The following is a 27054-nucleotide window of genomic DNA, read 5'->3' as shown; positions in this document are numbered from 1 at the left end:
TTGAAAAAAATGACGGAGTAGGCTACTTGCGAAAATATTGGAGTATATAAAAAGATGTAGACAATTATTATTAAATAAGTTGTAAATAGCGATTAGAGAACAGAGGAGAGCAATACGCCATGCGTCTAGCATGGAAACAAGAAAAGGAAGAGATGTCAAGTAGCATACAATCACCACCAGAGGTCGACCCACTTTCACCTACCGTTGAAGCCTCAGCGAAAAAACTCACCTTCCCTTGTAGCATTGCGGCTCCCCCCTCCCATCTCGCGCCTTCCCTTGTCTCTCGTCGAACTGCTAGCCGTCGGTGTGTGTTGTTGAAGCAATGATGGCGGCAGCGGGATGCGGATCAGCAACCGCGGCTGCCGTAGGAGGCCAAGGTGGAACCGCTACGGCCAGAGGTCGTTTCCCCGGTCGGCCTTGGTCGTCACGCAGTCGTTTGCGCTCCGAGAAGCGATGGCAACTAGGACGATCAAGCTCAGATGCTGATGATGTGACTGACGGAGGGCCAAGGCCCGCAAACCTGGTTCTATCGTTAAACGAAGACCAGTCTCACTTGCGCTTACTTGGGATAGAGGCGAGCCACCAGACCCTTGGCCAGGCTGGATACAGCTCTAGTGGGAGTGAAGAGGTGAGGTCCCAAACCGACCCAGGAGTTAGTATCTTTATTTCATCTTCTCATATTTTGTGTGATTGTTAAATGTGCAAGTATGAGTGCTGTCCACAGCAGTGTGACAGGTTAGTGCCATGGTGAAATGTCAACATCCCTTCGCTAGGCTAATGTTAGCTTCAAGCTTGGTAAGCTAACATTGCATGCTAACTTGTGTTAGCATAGTGCAGCTTCCCATGACATTTAATGAACAGCCGCAACACAAAATACCACTTAAGCAGAGAAGTTACATTAGCACTGTTCTCTCAATTGCTCGCATGCCGTTTTAAATATTAAACCGTAAAATCTTAAGTAGATTTTTATAAGCCAGTGAGTGAGTACGCTAATTTGTAAACAGGAATCGCAATTGTTTCATCTATGGCCCGCTCGTTGTCAGGCCAGAGTAGCAGCTAGCTAATAGTAGCGAACACAAAGAACGGGACGGCTATCGCCTCAGTATCCTGCACAGCGGCTAGCAGCTAACTGTTCTGTTTTCATACGCTGTCCAGATGCGGGCACAGTTGCCTACTTAACTAGTTCATATAAGGTAGAACACAATTATTTCTGGGACCATACTTCTTCGCCTGAGGTAAACGTGAATATAAAACTCAGATAACTAATGTTAACTTTTCATTTTGGCTATCTTTTCTGCAGACAGAAGTGAGTTTAAATGCTTTCGAGAGGAGGGAATAGCTAACTGCTAGCTAATGTTACCAAACAGGACATTTTTAAATGGTGGTGCAGAAGTGTGCCAAAGCCACTTGCACCCTTCTAAGAACTGACCGCTCCATACGATTAACACATGTAAAGTTTATCGTTAATGTATAATCCTTATTCATAAGAGTAGAGCAATTTGTAGGCTTTCGGGTCACAACTGCAAGCATGAGGGAGATGTACAGTACTTGGAGGGAATCGTAATTAAAGACCTAGCTACTGTTCCCTGCAGTTTTTTTGTAGGGAATGTAGGAGTTTGTCCTAACTGCTCAAGTGTGAGTCATACAAATGTTATACATTTCTGATCTTGCATGAGGTGGTAAATAATCTAGATTACACGTAACTGCATAATTAAAAAGTTCAGGAAGCGTTCCCCCCAAAACAGTACACACTTTAGGTTGTTTCTAATGCAGACTCTAACCATGTTTTATGTATTACAACTCTGATGAGATGAATGAAAAAAGTTGTTTTGAATGTGGAACAATTAAAACGATTGTCCATTGTCTGTCTGTTGATGTTATTGCTGTAACTTCTTATCCAAAAAAACATTATTATGATTTGACATATCTGTTGGTCCAATATGCTAAGATAAATAAATGTAGGTGTAATGATAGGCAAATCATTATGCTCAACATGAATCTTCAAGAATTCAAGAATTCTTTTTAATGAGCTTTCAGAGCTATTATCAGTGTTCCTCCATCTAAGGTGCCGTGGATACTGGTAACAATTAATTCCATGCTTTCGAATTCAAAATTAATGATGTTAACTAAACATTATAGTTACTGATTTTTGCTGATGGTTCGGCAACCTCCAGCAGAGTGGTGTTACTTTGACTTAAGTATTAATGATCTGTTTTCCTTTTCAAGGGAGATGACTTCAGAGGATTTGAAGCTGAGAGAAACGGCTCCAAAGGACCTGCGTGTTCACGACAAAACCCTTGCAAAGGTAAAGAAAACTATATTACTGCACCACATGAAGTTTTTTTTGTAATTTATAAACAACGCATACGTTTGTATTAAGAATTAGAGCCCGGCAGATAAAGGGTTTTTAAGACCGATACAAACATTTGGTGATTTTAAAATCCAATATTCTGATATATTGGCCGATATAGAAAATATATTTTTTAAATCCAGAAACACGTAACAAAGCGTAAACAGATTTCCCTAACATTAGTTATTTGTAGTTATTTGAGTAATAACATGTAATAATATGTATTTAATGTAATAATAGTAATATGATAATGCAGTTTAAAAATAAACTTGTTTGTTTCATTGTCACACCAGAACAGAGAAATTTCAAAATATATTAAAGTTCTTGTAAATGAAATACAGACTTAAATTGCCAACAGGGACGTTGTAGAGCACCCTCTGGTGAACAAACTACACAACCCCAAAACTTATAACATGGTTGAAAGGTGTTTTGTCTGTTTTTATTAGTTTTTTTTAAAATATTCATTTATCAGAATCATTTATTTGTCTTTATAAATGATTCGAATGAATGAATGAATATTAAACAGAAAAATGTATTGGCTATTATAAATGCTGATACCGATAGTTTGGAAAATGCCTAGTATCGGGTGATAATATTGGTCCATGATATATTGGTCGGCCTCTATTAAGCATTGAACAATATGAAAAACGGTTGTTTTCTATTCCCAGTTTTGCATTCACTGATAGAGCCGTGAACTTTTAAAATATTTAAAATGTTTTTGATTTGTAGGTGATGCTGTCAACACAAAATCTAAACGTCAAAGTGAGAAGCTACCGCTTAAAACGCTAGCATTGGAGGCAGATATTACCTCCCCTGATCCTGTAAAGGATGTCAAATCTTTGGAGGAAACACACTGCTTATCTCCTGAAGCAGAGCCTGCAAAGGATTGCAGGAAAAGTTCGAAAGGAAAAACCACCATTGATCGGCAGTCCAGTAAAAGCGGAGCCTCATCAGGAGCACCAAGGATTACTATAAAGTTAGTGGCCAAAAAGAAAATGAAAAGCATAAAAGAGCCTCGTAAAAAATCTGCAAAGAAGTTAAAGATAAAAGGAATCCAGGATCAGCCCAAAGCCAAGGACATTCAGGGCGACCAGATTTCAAGTGCCCATGTCAAATTAAAAACTGAACCGCATGAGGATAAATATGGCACAGAAGATAAGGGAGGGGGGACTGTACCTAAAAGGCGTGGGAGATCTGCTTCAAAGACAACAGAGCCTGTCTGCCAGACTAGCGCCAAAGTTGTGGTTGATGACCAAAAAGCAAAAGAGAGAAAATCATCTGATCTATTTGAGACTGTAAAGGAGATTGGGACTGTAGAGCCAAAAATGAATGCCAAGAAATTAAAGCATAAGGAAATTGTGACCGAGCAAGATTCTGAAGTTCAAGTCACTCGTAGGAGCAATAGAGCCACTAACCCCGTCACTAAAAGAGTCTCAGACGGTGCAGCCGAACCAGAAAGTCTGAGTAAAAGTGATGCCATTCTGGTGGAGTCAAAGCCAGAAGTTTCTCAAACAGTAAAGACCAAACCATCAGCGAGAAGTGGCAGACAAAGGCAAAGCAAGAGGCTGAATAAGGATGCCGCGGTGCCTGAAAACCATGGTCTATCATCGAAAGAGACTGATCATTTAGATGTACAATCCAATGACAGTTTGGCTTTCAAAAATGAGGAAATGCGGGTCCCAAGTTTAAAGTTGTTGAAGGTCAGAAACCCAAAATATGATGCACAGGCCAGTGCGGAAAACTCAACTCGAAAGAAAAAAACTGAGAAAAAAGTTTGTCTGGACTTTAACTTTAGTGAAGGAAGAAAGTCAGACAAAGGTGGCTGAAAATGCTGTCAACGTAACAGAGGAGACCATAAGCGAGTTGAATCAGTCCACTTTTTGTGACACCAGTGTCAACAAGAGTTTGAAGGCAATAGATAAAAAATCCAAATTGGAAAACTCAGCCCCCCAAGACTGTAAAAGCAATAATGAGAAGGGTTCCCAAAACAAGGCAGACGTGTCAGTTGAGGAAAAGTCCACTTTACAGGTGGAAGTTGAAGTGGAACATGCGAATGAAACTCTTCCACAAGAAATGACTAAAACGGATTGCGGGAAAGTTCCACCTCTTCAGATCAAAAAGGTCTCCTCTCCTGGGAAACATAAAAGCTCAAAGCCATCCTTTTTAATTCAGCAAGTTAGCCCTGTGTCTGAAAAGAAAGAGGATGCTCTGACAGATCTAAGTGAAGTTAATGAGGATAAATCATCATATCTGAATACTCAAGTCACACCAACAAGGAGATTAAGGAGGAGGACACCAAGCTGTGATTTACAACAAACAAAGTCTGTCAGCCATAAGCCAGTGACCACTCAGAAACGGAGGCTTAGAAAAAGTCCACAGGATGAAGAAACGCTGCAGGCGCATGTTGAAGACGCGTTTCAGGCGTCAACTGGAGATTCAAGCTCACATGGTCTTCCTAAAAACTCTTTTCAGGATTTGGCTGAGGATCCCTCACAGGTGACCAGTTTAAACTCCACTGAAGTTCCTGATGAGGTTTCCGCAAAGATTGCGGATGTCCCCTCACCGGTACCAGTTGAAGATGCTCCACAGAAGGTGGAGAAAGAGGTAGAAACGCAGATCAAAGAGGCCAAACCAATGCCTGTGCCTTCCAAACCTAGAAGATGTAGAAATAATAAACTGGGGAAAAAGAGGTCTGTTAGAAGGAAGAAGGTGGTTGTCTCTCCTGAAACTGCTGTCAGCACAGAGTTGGCTACTGTTGAAGCTACTATCACAGAGTCTGTGCTCAAGGAGGATACTCAGTCTTTAGTAGCAGAAGTCAGTCAGTCAGAAACAATAAATTGCACCCAGCCTGAGGCAAAACAGGACACTGTGGCAGTAGAAGAAGAGCAGATACCGCCACTGGTAAAAGAGGAAACCGACATTCAGATGATAGATAGTCAACCATCTTTGGTGGAAGAAAGTCAAGCAAGTAACCCAAAAACACCCCGCCGACAAAAGAAATCGCTCAAAAAAGTAAAAAAGAGGCGTAAAAGTTTGATTGGGCAGCGTCAGAAACACCGGCACAGGAGCACAGATGGAAAATTTGCTCCACTTAAATTATCTGAAAGTCAAGAAATTGTTGAGAGGGAGAGTGACATTTCCATCCCATTAGCAACTATAACACCAACCCCAAGCTCCAAACTTATTGGAGTACATAAAAAGTACAAAAAGAGACCTTCAGGCCTTCATTTTATTGGGTCTAAAAGGCCCAGACCACATTCTAAAATAATTTCTAAGCTGATGGAAATGGGGGTTGGCAATGATAGTTTAAAGCAAGAAGAAACAGACACATTAGTCGATGGGGGGCAAGCCAATGTTGTAGATGCTCAGCCTGGGAAATCAAAGTTTGTTAAAAACATAAAGCACTTCATTATGCCTGTAGTAAGTGCTAGATCCTCACGTGTGATAAAGACCCCACAAAGGTTTATGGATGACGCTGGAATGTCGGTCTTGCCTCGAAGAAACTCACCAAAGAAGGGTTTACAATTAGGCTTGCCAGTGCGCCCAGGAAAGAGGCGAGAAGATGGGACAGGCAGAGCAATATCCCCAATCCTGCCGGTCGACGAGGAAGACATATTGAGTGAAGCTCAATTGGATGTCGATCTGTTTTCAGCTCAGGACCTAGATGACGACATTGATATAGCCGACTGCCTATTTTCTGACAGAAATAGTGGCAAAATTGAAAAGAAGTCGTCTCTAAAGAACTCTACTTTCAAGTGGCATGTGCCAGACGAGTTGAGCAAGGAAGTGTACACACTGGACAAAAATTCAGAGGACAAATGTGAGGATCTGTTTTTATCTACACCAGATGATAAGCCCACAGAAGTATCTACTGACATCCTGGATGCCCAGATAAAGAACAGTTCCCCCAAGTTTAATAAACAAGCGGCTCACCTTAAGATTTATCAAAGGCTAAAGAAGTCACAGACGGGACTTCCTAAGAGCAAAAACACAACAGAGACAGAGAGTGTGAGTAAACCTTTTCAGCCTCCTGTTGATTTAGCAGAAGGACTCGATGATGAGGCCATGAGCATCAGCCTTAGGCAACGGAGTTCAAATGCAGGGAAAAACAAATCCAAGCTCAAGATAGAAGACCTTGATTCTCCTGGAGTGGTGAGAAAAGTTTCTGTTTGTGTTAGGACTATGAACTTCAAGTCCCTTGCATTTCAGCACGAGAAAGAGGAGGATTTAGCAGGGAAAGACACTGCCCAACGTCACTCAGGTAAGCAAAATTATTTAAAAAGCATCAGAATATTGAATGAAATTTGCTTTATTACATGTAATGGACCATAACATGGCATATATTACTTCATCTCTACAGGAGAGCTGCAGTCAGAACAGAACTCAGGTGCAGGTGAAGGCAATTATCCTGGATCTGTGGAGAAGGGAGCTACACAAAGAGCGCGCCTTACTGGTGCAAACAAAAGAATGTTCAATCTCCTCAGGAAAGCCAAGGTCCAGCTCATTAAGATTGACCAGCAGAAACAGCTTAAGTCATCTGGGGTAAGGTCATCACCCCAAGCACATGATCTCTGTCATTGTACACTTTAATTGTTCACTATTAGATACATTCTGAGTCTATGGAATAGGACCTGTTAGAGATGAGAAAAACCTCCCAAGTGTTTTAACTGATTTGGGGGTAGTATTCTGAGGCTTGTATTGATGCCTTGTTTTTTCTTGTTAACCCTGTAGCTGTTGTCTGGTCCGAGTGGTGCCAGGTCTCGAGATGTGACCTCTAAGAGACAAAGGAGGAAGCAGAGAGTTAAGCTTGATGCTGATGTTCTAGTCAAGACAGAGCCACCTCAAGGACAAGTAAGTGTACAAATCAATAGGCCTGATGCGGAAATCAACCTGCAAATCTCTCTCTGGTTTATCAGTTTATTGTTGTTGATTATCCTTCTGCCATAGCTGCAAACTTAGCATGAACAAAGTTTGCTTTACTGAAATGTATGACTGAAATGTATTCAGAATTTGAAAATAATTTAACACGTCAATTGAATGTCCATTTGTATGGCCTGGGGATGAAATAACAATGCATTTTAAAGAAAAAGAAAATAATTGAGTCCTCTGTCAATTCCAGCCCCTTTACATCAGCGCCTCTATTATGATCGGAATTTTTTCATTTCTAGCCGCAGCTCATATCCCCCCTGTGCCAGGAGTTCCGTAGAGCAGGAGGTCCACGCATCAAACATGTGTGTCGTGCTGCATCCGTGGTGCTGGGGCAGCCTCGAGCCTTGGTACCAGATGACATTCCTAGACTTAGCGCCTTGCCTTTGCATGAACGAACTGGCATTTCCCCTACAGCCATCCCTAAAGGTAGGTGTCAACTGATGGGAAGACTTATCTGGATTAGTTTCATTACATGTTCATAAAACTTCTCAACACTTTAATGTGATGACTTGATGGCAGCAGCAGTAGGACTAGTTATAGATATGGCAACTTCCAGCCCTGGCAGAGAATAAAGTAGAGAGATAAATGGTTTCTTTTAACAAACGGATGCTTTGAAACAGAATAATTTACAATCAATGCATCAGTGTAACAAATGAATCATTACACCTCTACCCCACAATAAATATAGCCCTGTTTCATGGGTGATTAGTTTAAAACGGTTACGTTTAAAGTTAGCTTATTACTAAAACCTTCCCTTAAATCTGCTATTCAAGTAATTGTGATTCTATTTCCTTGTGTATACTCAAAGATATTTTTAATAGGCAAGCTATTACCTCCTATGTGTGAGTTAATGTCCATACCAAAATTAGTGCCACCAAATGATCTGCAACTGCCCCCTGAGAGGTGAATGATTAACTTAAGTTACTAATGGGTGAATGTCTATTGTTGCAGATATTGGGTCTCCCTCTGAATCAGACAGCCCTGGGCTGTCAGATCCAAAGGTCACCAAGGTCAAGAAGCCGTCAAATTTTGTGAAAAAGAAAGGACTCGGGCCATTTGGGTATCGCTCTCGGAGGTGTGGGATATGCAAAGGCTGCAACCACGAGGATGATTGTGGCAAGTGCATGAACTGCCTCGACAAACCCAAGTTTGGTGGTCCCAATACCAAACGGCAGTGTTGTGTGTAAGTTGACCTCTACTTTATTTTTAGTTATAGTGGAGCTTATAACGGTTTCAAAATCATGAGAAATGTGTTTGTGTGTGTTTACCACAAGGTATAAGAGATGTGATCAAATTGAAGAGAGAAAAGCACGTAGACTAAGTGGAAGAACAGCACCCAAAGGTAATTTTTAATTTGAGCGGGCAAGCTTTACGTTGTATTAATACTTCCATAGAATTCAACACGTCAGCTTCCCACTGCTTCTTTTTTTTAAAGGTGCCTCTAAGCGACGGCGATCCTCTCTCAGCGGGGGTCATTCAAGTAACGACGAAGGGAACGAGGGTGCTGCGGAATCACCATCTGGTCTCCAGGGTGATGGTCAGAGTCCGTCAGTAAGGAAACAGCCAAAGCGTGTCGTGAAACCCCGAGTCTACTTTGACCTGGTGGACTACGACTCTGATCTTGATGACAAAGCTTTCTCAAGCTCTGCCTCCCCAGCCAGGAGAAGGGGTGCTGGGTCCCGTTTCAGTCAAGGTAAATTAACATTCATAAACCAGATGACATAGATGCGTCATTCTAGAGCTGATTATTCAATTAGTTGTCAACAATGAAATTAATATCCAACTATTTTGATGATCGATTAATCAGTTTGAGTTATTATTTGTGGAAAAAGTAAAAATTCTCTGTTTCCAGCTTCCTTAAAGTGAGGATTTTCTAGTTAATTAACTCTTCTATGACAGTAAACTGAATACCTTTGAGTTGCGGACCAAATAAGACACTGATTGGCATTTTCTGGCATTTTATAAACCAAACCAATATTCAATTTAATTAAAAAAATAATTGACTCAAGTGACAAATGTAAATATCGTTACTCCCAGCTCTTCTTAATTCATAATCTAGATTATTATTTTTATTCTTAACCCCACATTATGTATTTGCTTACATGTCATGTAGAGCTGTAAACAAACTGCAAATGCATTTCTTTAAACTTAATGTTTTTTTGTTTTGTTTCTAAGCCATATGATGTGCCTCTTATATTTTTGTTTTTTCCTGCCCTCTAAAGACTTTGTGTCACTGGAGGGATTCCTTGGAGACATTTCAGACGAAGAAGTCAGGCATCGAAAGTCCAGTTCACACCGTGTTCCACAAGTTCGACGTAAACCTGAGAAGGTGAGTGATTCTGAATTTGGTGAGTGCTAACACCATGGTTGGAATACACAACTTTCATTTGTGGGATTTTGGGATCGTGTTTGATTTGCTCTGTCACACAATAAATGTCAACACTAGAGCTGCAAAGATTAGTTATCAACTACTTTGATAATCAATCGGTTTGAATAATTAATGACATTGTCACAGTCCTTAAAAACAAACCTGCCAAATTGTGTCTCTGAGAACACCCCAAATTTGGCCTTCCTCCACAGCGCTGCGGAGGAGGGTCTGGCTAGTCCACACATCATTCCGGGATGGGAGAAAAAAAATGTGCTCTGGCATCTCTGTAAACCAATCACAGTTGTCTTGGGCAGCTCTAAGCGCTGGATGCAATAGCGGTGCCTCTGCAAAAAAGACTCAGAAATGAACCTACCTCGGTCAAACATGTGCTTGTTCAAAAGTTGTTTTAGTTGTGCAAAAGGAAACTCAGTCCGCCACTCCTCAACTAATGTGGTTAATACTCTGTAGCCTGCCACATAATTTTAATCTAAGTTACAGTGGAAGTGGAAGAAAGACTCAGTAGTCTTCTTTTAAGTAACACACATTTAGCAAATCAGTCTTCACTGCAAACCCCCAGATGACTGCAATAAAAATAATGTAAATTGACATAAACACGGCAATTGCACTGCAGTTATCACTCAGTAAAGAGAGAAGGCAATAAATATGTTACCTGTATGTAAATCTAGATCTATAAGTACACCATAGCCCACAATTGCTTTATAGTGCAAAGTGGATGAAAGAAAAATGATAAAAACAGGAAATTTAATTAAAGGGTAATACATGGCCAATAGAATGCGTACCGAAAAGCAAGTATATTAGTGTTTTAAGTGTGTCCATTCCTGCCCACATTCATATTATGGTCATATCTCAGGGTCTTTCATCTCAGGGTCCCTGCGAGCAGACTCCCCCCAGTGTCCTAGCTGCCCTGGCCCATGGATTTGAGCAGAGAGAAACTGAGTCTTCTAAACCTACTCACAAAATCAGGGTTGACTTCAAGGTATGTCACGTTTTACAGTACATCACACATATTGTAAAATAAACACGTTTTGAAGGAACAGTGTGTAGGATTTAGGGGGATCTATTGGCAGAAACGGAATACAATATTTATAATGTTTTCATTAGTGTATCACCTGAAACCAAGTTGTTGTGTTTTTCTTTAGCTTAGAACGATACGTTAACATTGTTTCCCTTTCAAAACAAAATAGTTGTAAGATGGTTATATAAACACTACCTTGGCAACAGGTAATTTAGGTTGTAGAAAAGTGGGCGGCTGAACGTAGCTCCGCTGTCAGCCTCCTTTGGTGTTTGAATAATGTTAATAGATTGGCGGACGTATTTCAGCAAGGCAAGACATCTTGGTGGTGGCGCAGTGGATATGTGACATGTCTTTGGTGTGGGAGACCTGGGTTCAAATCCCACTGAGATACATCAACCAATGTGTACATGAGCAAGACATTTCTTCCAAAGGCGTGCAACCTCTGACATACATAGCAATAGTAACTTGCTTTGGATAAAGAGCGTCAGTTAAATAACGTGTGATGTAATGTCAGCGAAATTAAAATCCAGTGTGTTAGTGTAATCATTGTTCTGAACCTTCAACAGTCTGTAGCGAGACCGTAGGTGGATTGTTATTGCGTTCATAATGTTGCTCCACTGCATGCTTGAAGTGAGAGGTCTTTAACGTAAGCACGGCCGAGTAACATTAGCGCATCCAAGTAATGTTAGCGTGACGGGCAACAACAGTGGCTTAATTATGTCTGAATTTTTTAGAAACAAGAAACTTCGGAACAACAGGCGGTTCCTCTTCTGAACATACGTTGTTCTGGTGTATCTCCAGATTTTCTTCATCCTCTAAACTTGTGTACAGTAGTGACCGGAGCCTTTCCCAGCATATGCTACCTGGTTAGCTAACAGCTATAATGTTAACCAACATGCTGTCCAGCGGTGTAAATGTAAAATTCTTAGTGTGAGAAATTGTTTTATGTCACAAATTGTTGTGTGCTCTGGTGTTTTATCCTGTTAAAGAGAGTTAGTTGTGGATTATTAATTGTTGTATTATAAAGTTACTACCATGACTGATTGGGCTCCCGTTTTCAATTCACTCACAGATTATTTCAGCCATAGCTCCCTCTGCGGCAATGCATCGTTATTACGGTATATGAAAAATTCATATCATACGGGAAATTAATACCAGTATATGCTATAAACCAATGCACTGCTCAGCACTAGTTTTACTACATGCTTGGGATGGGCGGGGTAAAGTAAGGGGTATTCAGTTGGTTGCAATCTGCAACCTCACCGCTAGATGCCACTTGATCCTCCACACTGCTCCTTTTAAATGATGATGTTCAGTGATTACAACCACAGGATTTCTGGTTGCTACAGCTATGTGATGTATGATTACTTTTACATACATTTTTTGTCTTCAAACATTCATTCCAAAGAAAGTGTATTCATCGTTTTTAACACAAAGTCATACATGTGGTAAAGCCATTGTAATTCATTAGTTCCAATAACATTATTACTGAAGGCCACTAGAGGTCAGTGTTTATTTGTTAATTATGTGTTTCTACTGATGTCTTTGGTGGCACATTTAAACATAAATAATGTATAACAACATACAATTGACCATACAGTGTCCTTCAGAACCTAAAATGTAAACCAACTCACATAGTCACCCCTCTGAAACAACAATATAGTGTATATTGGTCAGGAGAAAGTATAATGCTACTACTACTGTGGGCAGACATTTCTCAGCTGTTAATAATGTTGTGTACACAATGTCTTTATTTTCAGGAGGACTGTGCTTTGGAAAACGTCTGGAATATGGGTGGGTTAAGTATATTGACCTCTGCATCCCTCATGCCACCCTATGTCTGCTTCCTTTGTGCCAGTAAAGGACAACACGAGGTAACTACTTTTTTGCTCTATTTTAATAGAAATGGTTGATCTGTTTCTTTGCCCTTCTTGAAATTGTGCTGAGTGTGACTGACAAGGTTCTTACAGTTGTTAAATTAAAACATGACATCAAATAATGAAGATGAAAAAACATGAATCTCCTATCAATCCTGTATAATTTGAGGGACATTTTAAAATTCAGATTTCTTTTTTGTGAATTTCTTTTGCAGATGCTGTATTGCCAAGTATGCTGTGAGCCCTACCACCAGTTTTGCCTTCAACCAGAGGAACGCCCCTCTGAAGAGAACAAGGAAAACTGGTGCTGTCGTCGCTGCAAGTTTTGCCATGTGTGCGGCAGAAAAACTAAGCACTCAAAGGTTCGGCCTGCTATTTTGACTTGTTTTGTTATATTTTACATATTTCGCTACTCAGTATTGTAGTTCTGTTAGTAAGCATTACATTTTTCCTGTCTCCCTCAGCCGTTGTTGGAGTGTGAACGATGTCAGAACTGTTATCATACTTCCTGTCTGGGTCCCAACTATCCAAAGCAAAACAAGAAGAGGAAAGCTTGGGTAGGTTTCATGTTTTTTAGTAAACAAAATCATGTATCTTTAGGATGCTAAGGTTGTAATTTATTGATTGGTTTTACATGCTGGTTTCTGTGCAGGTTTGTATGACATGCATCAGATGTAAAAGTTGTGGCGTCACACCAGGCAAGAGTTGGGACACTGACTGGAACCATGACAAAGGACTCTGTCCAGACTGTTCGAAACTCTATGACCTGGGTGAGGGGGAATTGATGAATGATCTGTCACTCCTTTGTCATCTACCAACATTACTGTTCTTTGTTGAGACTAATCTTTTCTGAATGCCTCTTTCTCTCATAGGTAACTACTGTCCAATCTGCTTCAAGTGCTATGAGGACAATGACTACGACAGTCAGATGATGCAGTGTGGCACCTGTAACCACTGGGTACATGCCAAGTGTGAGGATCTAACAGGTGACTGACTAAGTGAAGTGAAGACATGTCAAACTTAAGGATTTAACATTTTTGTTTTGAGGTTTATTTCTAAAACTTAAAAAACAACAAAGGGCATCAGAATAACAAATAATGTAGTGACCGGAAGAAAAAAGCTCAAAAAGAGGATGTGAATACCTTTTATTACCCATAAGCATAAGCCATGCTTTACATGCCCTTGGCATGTGAAAATGTTTTGGTTAGAAATGCATTTCATTAAACATCACTGCGAAATTCTTAAAAAATAATTTCAGATGAGCTGTATGAGATCCTGTCCAGCTTGCCAGAGAGTGTCGTATATTCATGTCGGCCATGCAGTGTGACCCAGCCCAGTGCCTGGAGGGAGCTGCTGTACATTGAGCTCAGGGCTGGGGTGGAAAAGGTGCTGGCTTGCTTGCTCTCTTCCACCCTTACCCAGCACCTTGTTACTTGCTCACAGGTAGAAGACTCCGCTTTTTTTCTTATGAATCAAAAGCCACATGGAAAATAACAAACAATCATGTGTTTATTTTGGACTGCTCGTTTCAGTTTCCTGGAAATTATGCATCTTTTACATGATGCACTGAAACTTGTGAAATGCAGTGTGTCAAATATGCTTTGGTTTTTGCTGCAGTGTGAAAAGTTGGTTGACCCTGACATTGGAATAGAAGGACAACCGGCCTGTGACCTCCGAGCTGTAGGCAAGAAATTTGACAAAGGCCTTTATACTACGTTGGTGAGTAAACATCTTATTCAGTGTCTGAACACTTAAGTATTTCAGCAAATACCCTTTTTACAGTCAGTAGTTTTTCATCCTATGCACCTAATAAGACGTTCTGATATGCGCGAACTCTAACCACGCAGTAAAACTAGGGAAATCATATGATGTCCCTGATGACCAAAGTTAAACAACTTGTAGCTTTAAAGCCACTTATTTATTTTCAAAAGGGGAGTCTTGGAATAGGTGCCAGCTAGGCCACAATTAGCTTGTGCAGGCAATTAGCTTAGAATTTATATCATGATTCTCTGACACAATTTTTTTCTCACAAAGTGTAATGCATAAATTGCATGAATCATGACAAAACAAATTGGCAGTACCAAACATTTTTTTTGGGGCATCTTTAGCACATTGCGCATCACCAAAAGCCTGTAAACATAGAGGCTTCAATGAAGAGAAGGGAGAGCATTGCAGCGCTTGGGAGAGCTTTGAAACGTATTTTGTACAGTTTCCAATCCAATCCAACTTTATTTGTTAAGCACTTTAAAACATACAAAGTGCTGTACAGAAAAATACAAAAAGAAACATAACATTATAATACAATTAAAAATAATACTGCACAATAAAAACAATTAAACTAAATAATCAAATGCAGTAAATTAAGTCGACATCTTACTAGGTGTCAAAGGCCCAGAGAAGAGGTGGGTTTTAAGACGTGATTTAAAAACCGACAAAGAAGAGGCTGTTTAATGTGCAGAGGCAGATCACACTGAGACCCCCAGAGGGAAAACCAGAGAGAAACCATCAAGTCCATCTTTTCATCATTAAAATTTTGAAAAATTCAGAGCCATCCAGGCCTTTATGTCGTCGAGACACATAAGTAGCAATCTGACGGATGATGCATCTTTCTTTTTAAGAGGCACATAAATCTGTCATCGGCGTAACAGTGAAATTAAATACCATGCTTCCTAAGTATTGAACCAAGTGGGAGCAAATAGAAAGAGAAAAGGAGAGGGCCAAGAACTGAGCCCTGTGGGACCCCACACGAGAGAGGAGCAGTGGAGGATATACAGTCACCAAGGCTAACACATAAACTTTGGTCAGTCAAGATTTGAACCACTCCAGTATTATGCTCATGATGCCCACCAACTGCTTCAAACAACGTGATCAATATTTCATGGTCCATTGTGTCAAATGCAGCCGTTAAATCCAAAAGCACAAGGATAAAACAGACCACCAGAATCAGTAGCTAAAAATATATCATTAAAAACTCTTAAAACAGCTGATTCTGTGCTGTGCAACATTTTAAAACCGGATTGGAAAACCTCTAGAATGTTATATTCTTCCATAAAGGCCAACTGTGCACAATCTTCTCCAGGATTTTTTAAAAGAAAGGTCATTTGGCAATAGGCCTGAAATTTTCAAGACTGCAGGATCTAGAGCAGTTTTTTTTAATTAGGGGTTGTACTACTGCATGTTTAAAATGTTTAGAGACCACACGTGAGGACAGACTGCTATTATTGACTGCAATAGCAGGTGGTCCTATAGTGGGAAACCTCCTTAAATAGTCAAGGAGGGACCGCATCATTTGAAGAACCTGACCTTCAAATGACCAATAATGTCTTGTAAAAAGGAAAGAGTCAAAGGCTGAAACTTGTCAAAAACAGCAGAGCAGGGGACAGAGATTGAGGGTCATATGCTGAAGGTGAGATTTGACCCTTAATTAAAGTGACCTTTTCAATAAAGAAGCAAAGGAAGTTTTCACACATAGCAGTGGACGCCTCCATACGGGCAATCTGCGGAATATTTGGAAGTGAGTCAGTAGTGTTAAACAAAACACAAGATTTGTGTCAGTTTGACAGGACAATATATGAGAAATGTTTTCTTTTAGCATCTTTCACAGTTTCCTGATAATGAAACTGTGATCGCCAGCAGTCCCTCAACATTTGAAAAGACACCTTTAGTTTGTCCTCCTTCCACTTGCGCTCAGCTCTACGGCACTTACGTCTGACAACATGAGTTATGTCGTTCAGTCAGGGCTCAGATTTAGTTTTAGGCTACCTGGATTTTAATGGAGCCACAGTTTCTAAAACTGTTTGGCAGGTGGAGTGAAACCATGAGTTAAGCTCTTCTGTATTGCACACAGACTCAGGAATGATGGAATTCTGACTGAAAGCAGCCGAGAACTGAACAGCAGTGGAAGGGTTAATAATGCGACACTGCTGGGTAGCAGTGCAAGGTTTAACTGCATTATAGGCAAGAGCAGCCTCAAATAATACAGGCATATGGTCAGAAAACACTGCGTCACATATCTCTAGATTAAAAACAGGCACACCATATGATAAAACAAGATCAAGTGTGTGTCCATGTTGTGTGGGTCCAGACATAGATTGCTCAAGATAAAAAGAATCAATGAGGTTTAAAAAACCCTTTGCCATTGGGTTATTTGGACAACACACCTGAACATTAAAATCCCCAACAATAAGAACACGGTCATATTTAGGCATGATTCCAACCAGGAAATCAGAAAAGTCATTATTGTACTTGGGAGGCCAATAGACCACAACACTGTGTGTGAGTGACCAAGCTCAAATAAGCTCAGTTCAAAGCTGGTCAAAGAGGATGATAGCAATAGCTGCTTACATTTATAATGACTCTTATATACAGTTGCTATTCCTCCTCCTCGGCCCAACGTCCGCAGGGAGTTAAAGTAGAAGCAATCATTAGGTAAAAGTTCAGTGAAAGCGCTGGACTCATCAACACTCAGTCATGTCTCAGTCACACTGAGAAAATCCAATCCTCGGGATGTGAAGAAGTCCTTTTAAGACAAAAGTCTTGTTCACTAGTGATCTAGCATTTACTAGGCCAATCCTGGCAGGAACCAGCGTGACCGCGTCGTTAGCTGTCCAGGGAAACGGACCCAGAGGCCGCAAGTTGCGATGATTCACCCCGCGCCAGCGGGGACGAGGAGAACAGGGGCCGCGGGGTTGGAACACCTCTTCCGGGCCGACAACAGGTACCAGCCAGGCGCCGACTGGGTCCAGTGAGGTTTAAGGAACAACGAGGCCAGGAACGGCTCTAATCTCAGTCCAAAATGCATAGAACAGTGCGCGAGATGGGGTTTCAACCTCACCAGCCGGCCGCTGTGTTTTCCCCGGCAGCGGTGGTGCTTACGCCGAGAAGGTGGGGACAGGGTGCGGCAAAGGTAAGCCAGGACCCACGCCAGGAATGGGGGCAAAGTTTCACGACCATCCAATTTTATTACTTCTTTGGCAACATATTGAAGATCCAGCATTGGGCAATCATACACCAGTAGAGAGGCGACAACCAGAGCAAAGAGCGAAACAAACAGCACAAACACACATAGCACAGGCAGTGACAGACGACAGGCCATAAACACTGGCGCCATCTTGTCCACTATACCCTCGTTTAAAACGCACTGAAGAAAGAAATATCATTTGTGATGCAGTCGGCTTGTAAAATTAAATGAGAATCAAAGTCATTTAAAAATTTAAGTTGTGAACAGGGTGAATCGAGATTGCAATTTTATGACAATTAATCGTGCAGGCCTAGTGCCAGCCCCTCCTTTAACGGTATTATAGGTGGTGACTTGACTCTAATAGTCTTTCTCCATCTTGGTGGTGTTCTGCAAGGTATCATGCTTTTATGGTGGCATGGGAAAGTAAGTTATGCAACATAATGGACACTAAAAATGTTTTTGTTTTTAAATAGAAAATGTTCCATGAAGACGTGGTTCAGGTTGTGCGAAAGAGGCTTGAGCAAGAAGAGGATCTTCCAGAGGAGCAGAGACCTACTGCCCTGGCACGCTCTTACTATTTAAAGGTGCTGTATGGCAAAAAAGTAGAATTGTCTGTAAACAATTAGTTATTTTACAATTATAGTAGGGCTGTACGATATGACCTAAAATCCAAATCACGATTAATTGCAGATTTTACCTCTAAATGAACAATAATTACATTTTTTGACAACTAACACTGCGTTTTTTTTTAATATTTTGTATAAAATTAAAAAAAAGTCTTTTGCATGATAAAAATGTAAATAGGCTATACAATTTATTTCTTAACTGCTAATTAACTTATTATTCTTCACTTATAACCAGCAAGTTGCATTTTAAGCTATCTTTTTGCTACGTCGATAGCCGCTTCAATCTTTTGTCTACACATTTTCGATTAATTGTCCAGCCTTAGTTTAGAATGTAAGATACTACAAAGTGAAGCTATGTTATAGCTGTAGAAATGCAAGTAAGCATTTACAATTAACTGATATGATTTCTATCTTTAGCTCCTTGAGGAAGTATTTAATTGGTTCAACAGCCAAGACCCAAAGGTGTGGAACTCTTGTACCAAAGACTTGCCCATGTGAGTAATGGTTTCCATTTACTGGTTTGTATAATAATGATTAAGTGCATACATTTTTTTGAAGAAAAAAAAAGATGTTTCAAAAGTATTTGATAGATAGGCCTTTATCATGATTTTGAGTTTTATGTACTTGGATACATATATGAAAGGTACAAACACTGCTTTGTTTTTTTATGGCATGTTAAAAAATATGTATTAGCTTTTGAACTGTCAAATTATTTCTTTAATAGGGGGATGCTGTCTCATGCTGTTCATCCTCCTACAACGGAGCATGTTTACGCCCGGTGGCAGGAGAGGGCAGACCTTGCGTCCAGGGCTCCACCGGGGCTCCTGCCGGAGGACAATGGACAAAGCTTAGATGTAAAGGAAGAAGAGTCATTGTCTCCGTTGTCTGGGGAGCCAACAAGTCGCAACCACTTCAAAACTAGCAGGACTGTCAGGCTCAAATTCAAAGGTAATGCTGTCAATTCAAGAGAGATGAAGTTTGAATAGGCTACTCATATTTATGTTTTTAAATCTTTTGCAGTGTTTGGCCCTTTAAGTCTTAACTTTTGTACATGTATGTAGGGAAAAGAGGCCGTCTTTCAAAAGCTGATTTAGACACTGGATGGTCTAAGGATGACGAGAGACAGTGCTCTCTGTGCCAAAAATATGGTGACCTCAAACCTAATGTAAGTATTATTTGGTTCAGAGTAAATTTGTTAAACCAAATTGGAGAGTAAACTACTTGTAAATAATGTACTTGCAGCTGATTGGTTACTCGAGGGGTTTAACAATTGTTTCGTGGCGGTTGTTCCATAGGAAGCAGGCCGGTTGCTGTACTTGGGCCAGAATGAGTGGGCACATGTCAACTGCTGTTTATGGTCAGCTGAGGTGTTTCAAGAGGATAATGGCTCGTTACTACACGTACACAGTGCTGTCACAAGGGGCCGCTTGATGGTTGGTTGTTAGTCTACCTCATAATTTAATTTAACTGTTAACTTAATAATGTATATTACTATACAACATGACTTGGAATCTGAATTTGCTTGCTTGTAAACTTGTATATAAATGCTGATATTTGACGATTAATAAGATCTAATAGCAGTTTCTAATCGTAAACAAATACAGTATGTATTATTATTGATTGGTCTTCTTTTTATTATGTCAATCCCAACCCTAGCGATGTGAACGCTGCAACCAGACTGGTGCCACAGTGGGCTGCTGTCTGACATCATGTCAAAGCAACTATCACTTCATGTGTGCCCGGTCCCGTCACTGTGTGTTCCAGGAGGATAAGAAGGTCTATTGCTTCAAACACCGACATCTCATCAGTGGCAGGGTAAATGTTAGATCTTTTAATTCTCCCAACAGCCTCTGATTGTATCAGTTTAAAGGTTTTGAATTTGATTCTAGGTTGCACTATCACTAACACATTTGTTTTACAGATGATAAGTGGTCAAGAATTTGAAGTAAACCGCAGGGTGTATGTGGATTTTGAGGGGATCAGCCTACGCAGAAAGTTCTTGACTGGACTTGAACCAGAATCAATCAACCTGATGATTGGTAAGCACCTATCTTTTAGCTGGTTTCCTGTTCTCTCCTTGGCATTTACTGATAATGATCTTATGTTTTACTAATTGGTATCTAAATTGTCACTACACAGGTTCCCTACAGATAGACCAACTGGGTGTCCTGACGGAACTTTCAGCTATTAAAGGAAAACTGTTTCCTGTGGGTTTTCAGTAAGTTGCATTTTATCTTTTTAACTTGATTACATAAATAAATCATGTGGAACATGGCATAAAAAGCCCTTTTTAAAGCGCTCATATTATGGTCCTTTTTTTAGGTTCAAAATTGTATTTTGAGGTTGTACCAGAATAGGTTACATGGTTTTATTTTCAAAAACACCACATTTCTCTTGTAATGCACATTGCTGCAGACACCGTTTTCACCCTGTGTGTTTAGGCTCTGTTTAGCTACAGAGTGAGACATCTCACTTCTATACTATCTTTGTTGGGAGCCGTACATGCACAGTAGCTAGGTAAGATCACATCAGCTAAATAACTCATTCTCCAACTTTGGTCAGTACAAGGCAGGATTAGCTGGAAGACTTTTTCTAAACTTCGGCGCTCTTGTGGAATACCTGTAGAACGGACATGTTAAGTAGTTCTTTTGTCGATTATGGTAAACTAGTGTGTGTTGTAGCAGTGTTTTGCCAATGAGAACAACCCGGCATGCTAGCGCTAGCAGGCTATGATTAGCCATATTGTCTCGGTTAGTTACATAGAAAGCCGTGCAGATTTTGCATAGCTTGCCGGAGACTGAAAGCAGAGGGTGTTCAGGAAACGTATCTCACTCAAAACAGCATGGCTGTTTTTTTCCAAGTTATATGCGTGTGGAAGCACCAGAGATGCAAAATAACACCTCAAATCCCAGAAAAAGTGTTTTATTTTCATAATATGGGCACTTTAAAACTTTCTTCTTCCTTTCCAAGGTGCACTCGTTGGTACTGGAGCACAGTTAATCCATTGCGCCGGTGCAAATACACATGTACAGTGCGGGAGGTTCGGCCCGTTGTCCCTGAGAAGCCTGTGGAGGAAATGCCTGACCAAGGAGACAATCACACCACTGCTCACAGCCCCTGTCCACTACCTGGTGCGTATTTTACTACTGAAAAACTGCAGTACATTCAAAAGTGATTTACTGTGAATTGATAGAATACTAATATAGAGAGAACTAAACTAGATAAGAACTAATGTTTCATAAACAATTTTTATGAATCTTTAGAATCTGAAGACCAAGAGACTGATTTAGCAGAATGCCAGCCCCAATGGTAGACACCTTTATCCTAGGACCTACCCCCAGGTCAGATCATGGTCAAGGCCAAAGATGCCCAGGAGACCAGCTGGAGGAATGTTTCGACCTCTGCCTTCCCCAGGTAAAATAATTAAATTAAATTCATAAAAATATATGTAGTAAGTTAACTAACAAAAACTATGTTGATCCAATCAAAAGCACACAAATCTCAATTCTGATTTCCTCTTAGGAGTAATCCAGTTGAAACCCCACCACATATTAACCATAAGTGATCTGGAGGATACTCGAAGGGTTCGTCGCCAGAGCCCACACTCACAGACAACAGGCCTACGCAGTCACATGCCACCGCCTCCTCTGGGCCCTCTGACTGGACCAATCACCCTCCGTGCTGGAAAGTCTTCCCTTCCAATCCCCACTGTACCCACTTGGTGCTTCAGACAACCTAATAAGTGCATCAGCCGCCCAGTCGGAGGTAGAAGTGCTTCCTCAGTCCGATGCCCTGGTAATTCAATGACCCATTGTACCTCATCTTTCTTTCCCAGTCTCCCTGGCAGGACGGTGCAGGAAGCTTTCCCTCTCCAAGTCTCTCTTTCTCTCAGTCTATACAACATCTACCCAGAAATCGATTGTCATTTGATCTGAACCAGTCAGACTCAGTCGAGGTGCCTCACAACTTCTTAGCTTCACCAGAACCTGAAGATGTCTCTCCAGCAAATGGTACATCACCCAGGGGGGGTGTAGAGCAACAGAAGGATGAGGAAGAATTTCCCTACAGTGTATTCCACAAGGATCCCAACATGAGTCTGGGCCAAGAGATGAGGACAGAACTAGAGATTGAAGAGACACTCCTGAATGAAGGCGTGGCAATGAACTGTGGGGGACAAATAGTGGTGGAAGGTGATGATCAGGAGGAATTTTGGGAAAGAGCCCAAGAGGTACACAAGAGGAAGACTCTTGTTGCCAACCTGCCAAGGTCTGCAGCCTCAGGCAGGGATGACTTGGGCAACACCTCATCTGATGATGATATGGAGCACTACTTTGACTTTTCAAGGACAATAGTCAGCTGTCCCGGATCAAAAGATCATCCAAGTCTCCCTCTTCCCCTTCCTCCCGGCCTATGGCTCAGCTGGATGGTGTAGATGACGGTACCGAGAGTGATGCAAGTTTAGCGACCAATGATGATGCTCAGAAAGTTGAGGGTTCTAGTCAAGCTATATACAAGCCAAAATCCAAAATAATAAAAATGTCTGTGAATCGGACACTACAAACGGCACGCAGGCTGTTCATAGTCTTTTTCCCAAGCGTCATCCAAAGATAAGCACACTGATTCTTCATCAGTCACCATCTCTGCTGCCAGCAAAAGACCTACAGATAGTTCACCTCAAGGTCCACCTAAATCCTATGTTTCCAGTCAATCAAATGAGAACAGCATGGGTTTGTGTCGCCACAAACCTTGGTAAACTTTCCACTCAAAGAGCAAAGCTCTGACACTCCTTTAGTAAATCAGGAGACGGTGCTCTACTGCAGTTGTGATGCTCTGCCTAACCTACTCACAAGGTGCCTGAGACCTCCTATTCTAAAGAGTTATTCCAAGGTTCCAGTTTAGGATTTTCCTCTGGAACACCTCTTGCTCTTAAGAGATGTGACACTAGTCCACATTTAACTGAGAAGGTTCCTTTGCTAGAAGGCACACCGCCCAAGACACAACATTCTGAAGCTTGTAAAACCCTGAACTCAGAGCCTGACTCCAGCAACTCCACTGTGAAGATGAACAACTTAACAGCTAAAAACAGTGGGACCCTCATTAGCAAATTCTGCTGATACAAGTCAGGGCACCCTGCTGGATCTTCTTGAACCCTCCCCTGTATTGCCTACAGATGTACATAACCCCTCTCAAGGCCTTGTAGACTCTCTGCAGATGTATTCCTGTTTACCAGGTTTCACTCAGCCTCCTCTAACAAGTATTACACTTCAGCCAGTAACATCCTCACAAGAGTCAACAACCTTCCCATCCATGGGCCTTTGTCTACTAAACTAACCACACTCACACCTGTTAGAGATGTGGCACAAACACTGCTAAATGTTGCGCCTCAAAACGAACCAGTGCTATCAGCTACGTCAGGCCCTTGTCCCCCAGCAGGAACATGTGGAACTGTTTCTCTACCTATGTACTCCACACAAACGCAGCCATTGGGTTCTACCGCTGTCACCATCGTTCCTCTTCTGCGTCAATATCGTGTCTTTCTGGACTGTCAACACAATGTTCAACAGCTCCAATGCCTTTCCAAACCACGTCAGCCCCTGTGATCTTAAATGGTTACAGCTCGTCATCTTTGCAGAAGGAAGCTACATCAGGTCACACAATCTCCATCAACTTTTCTACACCCAGACCAGCTTTAGAACCTCAACAGCCAGTCGTTCCCCAAGCTTTACCTGGACATGCTATCTTACAGTGAAGGAGGTGGGAGGCCCAAATGTGGATCCTACACCACACGTCCTGCTAGTGAACCGCCTCGGGCAGATCTTTGTGAAGAACCCAGAAAGCAATACTTTCCAGCTGCCCACTCCCAGCTCCCCCTCTTCAACTGTGTCACTCAGATTGCCAGCCTTTTACAAAGCAATGCACTGTCAGCAACACTAGCAGCAGCTGGTACCATGACTGCTCCACCCCCGGGGCCAACGTTGCAGCAGCATTTCCTGCGTCGCTTACACCCACAGTTCAGAATCCAACCACAATTACACAGCTGCTTACTCACAACAGCAATGGTGCAGTGGCTTCAGTTAATGTGAAAAAAGCCAAGAAAGAGTGCAAAACCCAAAAAGATGAAACCGCTCCAGAGTTGAAAAAACAAAGAAGAAGAAGGATTCAAGTGCATCCAAAAAATCCAAGGCCTCAGTGCAGCATTTTCCATCAACTGAGAATCCTCCCATGACTCCTGCTGAAAGTGCTCAAGCAATTATTAATCAAGCAATGGCGAGTACTACACCCCAAGTGGAGTGGGCTTCAAACACTAAGCCCTTCCTCACTAGTTTTGCCACCTGGCCTATTAATTGAACCAGAGCCTCCAGTGTTGCCTCACTCTCCGTCAGTACCAACAACACCAGTTCCTGCACCACGACCTCGCACACACGTCCGCATGAAGAGAGTGTCTCACTTTCAGACCGTATTGTCACAAAGAAGTCTAAGGTTGATTTCCTAAAACCAGAGCCCCCCAGTGAGGATGAGGGTTGTCACAGACCTACCTTTCCAAGCATCTCCAGCAGGGCTTCAGGAGTCCGCATCAAGACCCTACAGTGAAAGAAGTACTAAACCTGGACCAATTAAAGGAGGAGCATATAAGCGATGCTGATAGCCCAGGGTAAGATTACATTTTTCCTTGAATGCTGCAACTAATATTTTCATCATTAACAAAAATAAAAGCAGCCATCTATTTAACAGCTTCAACCAGCAAATATGTTGGCATTTTTGTTCAAGAAACAATTAAACTATTAGATCTAATCTAAATTGCTTGTTTGAAATGAAGCTAACACAAAAATTGAAATAATGCTGAATTTAATATACACACTACTAGTAAGAGTTGTTAGAGCACTAGTGAAGCTTACCGATCCACTAGTACTTAGTAATCATCCAACATCCAATGTTTTGCAACCTTGACCATTTTTTTTAGACTTCAGGCTTAAGTTAAATTCTTTATGAATGGCATACTTTTGGATTTACTAGACCAATACAGCATTGGTGTTCCCATTGGGGTTTCTATAAACAGTATATTACCAAGGAAATGTATTACATGAGTGCATTTGGTTACTGTTTTGTGTTGAAACATTTGTGTTAAAGCTTTTGTACTCTATTTGTCTTAGATCAGAGCCTTGGGATTATATGGCCAGGGTGAACAAGGCAAACAACATGCATGGGAACCAGTGGGACTCAGCACCCTAAATGACGGAAGAAATACTCTGGTATTCTTGGGTTTTAACTGCATAATTTAATATTTGAATGAAAAAAAAATAGTTCAACAATGTCTCCCACATACAGTATGCCACTAACTGTAAACAATTGTAGCCACAACATAATAGTGTAAAAGACTGTATAAATTGTGATTGGTTTTAGGCGCTGCTTCTACCACAGATGAGGAACCACCATCGTCTGACGAGGATGAGGAATTTCCAACTAACAGAGACCAGCCACACCTACGATTGAAATAACCAGCGATGATGGTTTCAGTGTAGAGGCAGACAGTGTTGAGGGTAAGGCTAATATTGCATAAGAAATATTTCCCTCAAAAGCCTTAAATGATCTAAAATGTTCTCAAAATAGTAAAACAAGTTACTTGAATTGGTAATTCTGTATCCATTAATGTTCATTGTATTCACTTCGTTACGCCTACTTTTTAACTCTCCCTTCAGTGGCTTGGAAAGCAGTAATAGAGGGGTGCAGGAGGCACGAGCTATTGCGAGGTTGAGACCTCTGACGTTTCAGAGGATCACCGGTGCTCATATGCTGGGTCTCGTCCATGATGCAGTGGTGTTCTTGCTGGAGCAACTTCAAGGAGCCCACCGCTGTCAACGTCATGCCTTCCGTTTCTTCAAACAGTTCACGCAGGAGGATGACCTCCCTGTCAATCCAGTGGTTGTGCCCGCTCTGAGCTGTACCTTAGGTATATATACCAATTACAGTTACAGATCACCTCTGCTTATTGATCTTTTGTCATTGTTGAATTTTTTATCTAGTACTTTCTTTAAATGTAGGTGCAAAAAGTACAGATGCCTTACAAATGATTCTTTCAAAAAAAAAAAGTGGCGTTTTAAAGCAGTTATTTTATATTAATAGACGTTACATTAAAGCATTTCCAAATGAGTTGATTCAATGCTAATTAAAATATCAGCTCCACAAACTCTTTCTGTATTTCTCAGCATGACTATGTTTACAAATGGTGTAGTCTGGCAACTTTTACGCGCAGAAGATCGAGTTAAGACGATTACATCTTCTGACGAGTCTGTGTTTTAAGGCACTGACACATTAATCCGAATACGGCCGTCGGACAGTCTGGCGAAGTCGTCTGTTCGGTGTGTCCGTGCTGTCGTCAGTGGGAGGAGCCATCTACAATGACTTGTTGAACTGGCCAGTGGGCAGTCGGACTCAATGTCAATCTGATTGGTGGACTGCTAGCCCTTGACTAGCGAATCTGTTAAAACACTTACCGGAAATGACGAGCAGGAGCTTCTCAAATCTGATGAAAATCTTTCAAACTGACCTTTGTCGATCAACAAAACAGACAGATTTAGAAACGGTGGCCTATTTCCCGCTTAAAATGTTTTCAGAAACACGTTTGGTGAACTATTTTGTAAAATATGAGATTGTATTCCGAACGAGCCACCATATGGCCGGCTTTGAAATTCAGGAGAAGCCAGACCCACTTGAAGTGGTCGTCATTTCCGGTTTTCATTTTTTGAGCAACAACACAGATTAGTGCCGCCTGCTGTTATTGAGATGTGTTATATCTAACGCACACACAGACGTATGCTCAAGTTTGCGTCGATGTGTTCCGTGGCACTTTTGGACTGACAGGAGCAAAATGATCAGTCAGACGCCTTTTTCGGGCCGACCGTCGGAAGGG

The 27054-nt window shown here is 41.3% G+C and overlaps 1 pseudogene; it reads left to right on the top strand.

The window, feature by feature from the left end:
- The first annotated feature begins 309 nt into the window (after nt 1–309).
- On the top strand, nt 310–25657 carry LOC116674943 (uncharacterized; annotated as a pseudogene).
- Nucleotides 25658–27054: the final 1397 nt, after the last annotated feature.

The sequence above is a fragment of the Etheostoma spectabile genome, unplaced genomic scaffold, assembly GCF_008692095.1.
Source record: "Etheostoma spectabile isolate EspeVRDwgs_2016 unplaced genomic scaffold, UIUC_Espe_1.0 scaffold00001305, whole genome shotgun sequence".
Lineage (NCBI taxonomy): Eukaryota > Metazoa > Chordata > Actinopteri > Perciformes > Percidae > Etheostoma > Etheostoma spectabile.
Note: the sequence above shows the minus strand (reverse complement) of the source record. Positions and strands in the feature narration are given on the sequence as shown.